Below are 4,448 nucleotides of genomic sequence, written 5' to 3'. Positions count from 1 at the left end.
TTTCTGTGTTTTGGAATAGTTTGAGTAGGATTGGTATCAGTTCTTCTCTGAATGTTTTGTAGAATTCTCCAGTGAAACTGTCTGGGCCAGGACTTTTTTTAGTTGGTAATTTTTGGATGACCTGTTCAATTTCTTCTTTTGTGATGGGCCTGTTCAAATTTTCCACATCAATCTGTGGATGCCCAGACTTTTAAAGACCAAGGAAGCATCTTGACCCCTCAATGATATTCTCTTCTCCTTTTGTTCCTCTCTTGTTCCTTTTTATAACTGCTATTGTCTACTCTATATTATCTCCTTTGTGGTGTCACTTCTTCCTCTTTATGTTTTTCCTTTGACCACTTTCCTCCTGCCTTTTTCATATTAATAAATCTTTATCCATTCTCTAGTCTCCAACATTTCATATTCATATTTACATGTTATCATCTCTTTCTCTCTTTCTTTATGCAGCAGACCATGTGTCGACCTATGCAATGTTTGTACAGACTCATAGACCATCAGGGGAGTTTATCTTTGAGTTTGATGAGGATGAGATGTTCAACGTGGATCTGGACAAGGAGGAGACTCTCTGGCATCTGCCAGAGTTTGGCCGAGCCTTTTCCTTGGAAGCTCTGGGTAGGCTGAGCAACATTGCTATTTTGAAGAGCAACTTGAAGATCATGATCGAACCTTCCAACCACACCCAAGCCTCCAATGGTACTGTCTATCTCTGCTTCTTTCCCTTTAGCCCTAGTGGGAAGGGATGATGATTCTTCTGCTACATGCAGAACTGGAAATCTAGATGCCTACTACTAATTTGTCATTTTTCCCTGGATTACCATGGGTTTAGAACCGTGCATTTGAGGGCTTGGATCATCTTTTGCACTCAAAGGAAAGGTTGAACAGATTGAGGTTAATCAATAAAATGAGATTCTTGGCTGTGAATCATAATTCTGAGAGAGATGATACCCCAAAGTGGAGGTTTTGTATTCATCCCAGAGCAGGGGACTCACCAGGTCCTGTCTCCCTTCAGAGCCCTAAGGTGATCGTGTTTCCTAAGGAGCCTGTGCAGCTGGGCCAGCCCAACACTCTCATCTGTCATGTGGACAAGTTCTTCCTTCCAGTGCTCAATGTCACCTGGCTGTGCAACAGGCAGACAGTCTCTGAGGGTGTTGGTGAAAGCCTCTTCTTGCCCAGAGCAGATTACAAGTTCTATAGGTTCCAAAAGTTCCACTACCTGGCCTTCGTGCCCTCAGAGAGGATGTCTATGACTGCAAGGTGGAGCACTGGGGCTTGGAGGAGCTGCTTCTCAAGCACTGGGGTATGGAGCCTCTTTTCCTCTTAATAACCTCCTTGGTGCCCTCTTCAATCCCAGGAACTGGTGCCCTCAGCACCTCTTTTTGCCACTCATCTGCTTTTGCCATCAAATGGTCTATAACCTTCATCACACATGCACACCCCAGGCTAGTCTTCCCATTGTTGCACCTTTTGACCTCATCTCTTCTTTCTTCCCCCAGAGGCCCAGTAGCTGATCCAGGAGTCTGAGATGATGGAGACTGTGCCCTAGGCCTGGCAAGTGGGCCTGGTGGGCATCATTGCTGGCACTGTCCTCATCATAAAGGCTCTATGTACCAATAGTGACCCTTGGAACCAGGGCCCCCTGTAAGTTATTCTGGGATGGAGATCTTAGGATACAATCAGAACAAAAGAAGTGACAGCCTGGGATCTGTAGTGAATAAAGAAGGGAAGAAGAATTCAATTTGATTAGTGTACATTGATCTCTTAATGGGTTAAAAGCCTGAGCTGCATGACAACAACTCTACTAATAAAGTATAGTGTATTTAATACATGTAAGGCACTATTCTGAGTGGTTTACCTTTATTACCTAATTTTATCTTCACAAGTACTCTACGAGGTAGGTACTATTATCTTCATTTTACATGTGAGAGATATAAGCACAGTGATCAAAGTCACACAGCTAGGAAGTAATGGAGCTAGCTTTCAAACACAGGAAGGCTAGAAACAAAACTGTTTGCTTGACCTCTAACCTATACTCCCACTTTATTTGATGAAGAAAAAGGCCAACTCTAAACTCTCAAAGGGAGCTCTGGTAGCATAGTGGCTAAGACACTTGCCTGCTAACCAGACGGCTGGCGGTTCAAACCCACCAGCCACTCCTCGGAAGGAAGGTTGGGCAATCCTACTTCCGTAGTGATACTGCCTCGGAAACCCAAGGAGGGGTCGCTATGAGTCGTGGCCGACTCAACGGCACATAACAACAACAACAACAACAAACTCTCAAAGCCAGTAGTGGAGCCAGATACATCTTTCAATGCATAAATGCCACCCAGTGTGATAGGTGCTTAATATAGATTTTGTATACTGTCTCCACTGAATACCACTTGCACTCACTTAATGTGTATTGGCAAGGTTAACACACAAATGCTCCTTCTGAAGGTCCATATTTCCTATCTATCATGGTACATTTTATACATTTATCTGTTTTTCTAATTCTCTTCCCATTAGTAATCTTTCCATGATGGTGACTATATCTTATTCATTATTATTATTAATTTTTATGTTCATATCAGGTGTAGAGGGCTAAGTCAATGTGGTGTGGTAAATTACTTAGTGTGGCTTTTCTACCCATAAGTCTTTGTAAACTCCAAGGTGGGATTTGCTGTGAGCAACTGAGGAGCTCCTGATCGCTAAAAGTTGTCCACCTGGAGTATTTCTGTTGGGAATGGCACGAAACAATGTTCTGGGAGGTTCCCACTCTCCCTCAGGTGCTTGGAGTTCTGATGCTATGAATGACTAGTTTGGCCATTCTGCCAGGCTCAAAAGGAGACCTCCTAGAGGCAGAACTCTCTCTCTGACTGCTGGTTGAGGAAGACGTGCTGCTGAAAGAGGCACGTGCTCCTGAAAGAGACACGCATTGCTGGGAAAGAGATGCAAGAGACACACATTGCTGAGTAAGACACCGAGGGACATGCACTGCTGGGGGAGAGACTGTGAGAGACTTGGCTGAGAGACAGTGGGCTGGGAGGAAGACTAAACATTTTTTCCTAAACTCAAATTGTAGTCTGGTGCTTCCCTAATAAACCTCATAATCTGTGAGTTCTGTGTGGCCACTGCAGCGAATTATTGAACCCAGGAGAAAGGTGGTGGGTGCTTTGGGAGGGACGGTTGAAGAAGGGCTGGAGGGAGGCAGCATGTCTAGCCTTGTAGGAATAGGTGATCCTGTCTTCCTCTTGTAAGGTTAGAGGAGGTCGGAAGATGTGGCCTCCTTGCCGTTTTTACAGTCAGTCATACTCCTCACACTATCATCATTGCTATCTGCAAGTTCTCTTTCTTGATTTATTTGCTCCCTTCTATTCCCAGTCTCCAGTGCCTTTTCTAACCTCTTACTCCAAACCTGTAGGTAAACATTCTAATGGATTTGATGAGAGTCCTTTTACTTGCATATCTCCTTGTATAGCATATAGTATTGTTTAGTGTATGAGTATTTTTAATGAAACAAAATCATATTATATTATAGATCTAATTCTGTAATCTAATCTGTTGCTTCCAACTGGTCCATTGTATTATTCTCTGCACAACCACTTGTCTATGTTCCCTCTGGGATCCCTGGATTGTTTCTAGCTTTTCACTATTGCAAGCAGTGCTTATGTTCCCATATGGACCTGAATCTATGGAATGTATATACCATAAAAAGGAGCTGTAGGGTCATTGTCAATGCAACTCCTTAATTTGACTAAGTACTGCCCAGCTGCTCACCAGAATGATTACATTAATGTATATTTCCTCCATCAGTACCTGAAACTTTCTGCCCAGATATCTACATCAACATTGGATATTATCCCATTTTCTAATTCTCACCAATTTCATATGCAGAAAGGAATATATTATTGTTGTTTTAATTTGTATTTCTTTAATTACTTATAGTTGAACTGTCTGCTATGTTTGTTTGTCTCTTGGAATTCTTGTTCTGTAAATTTCTAGTTCATATCTTTTGCCCACATTTCTAGTGTAAGATCTTATCTTTTTCTTATTGATTTGCAGGAGTTCCCCACATAGTCTTCCTAGTAGGCCCTTGTTAATTTTAAGCATTGCAAATACTTTCTCCTAATATGACCTTTGACACTTTCTTCTTTGGTCTCCTGTATTGAAGAAATCTTAATGTTTTGTATTAATATCCATCACTATTTTCATTTTATGCTTTTGCGTTGGGAGATTTATTTAAGAAGTTCTTTCTAATTTTGAAGTGTCAGCGATTCTCTCTTAAATATCTTTTGTAGTTTTAAATTTCACATTTAGTTCTTCAATTCATCTATAGCATATTTTTGTGCTTTCTGTTAAATGAAGATCAACTTTTCTTTTTCTCCAATGACACGTAAGTTATTCCTTTTGATGGTATCCCACATGAACCTTAGGCTTTCTTCATTTTGTTTTGATTTTTTTTCTGATTGATC

The 4,448-nt window shown here is 41.4% G+C and overlaps 1 pseudogene; it reads left to right on the top strand.

Moving 5' to 3' along the window:
- Positions 1-447: 447 nt before the first annotated feature.
- LOC103213372 lies at positions 448-1,642 on the top strand (annotated as a pseudogene).
- The last annotated feature ends 2,806 nt before the right edge of the window (positions 1,643-4,448 follow it).

The sequence above is a fragment of the Orycteropus afer genome, unplaced genomic scaffold, assembly GCF_000298275.1.
Source record: "Orycteropus afer afer isolate SDZICR_OR568_19922 unplaced genomic scaffold, OryAfe1.0 scaffold01785, whole genome shotgun sequence".
Lineage (NCBI taxonomy): Eukaryota > Metazoa > Chordata > Mammalia > Tubulidentata > Orycteropodidae > Orycteropus > Orycteropus afer.
This window is presented reverse-complemented; position numbering and strand designations above follow the sequence as displayed.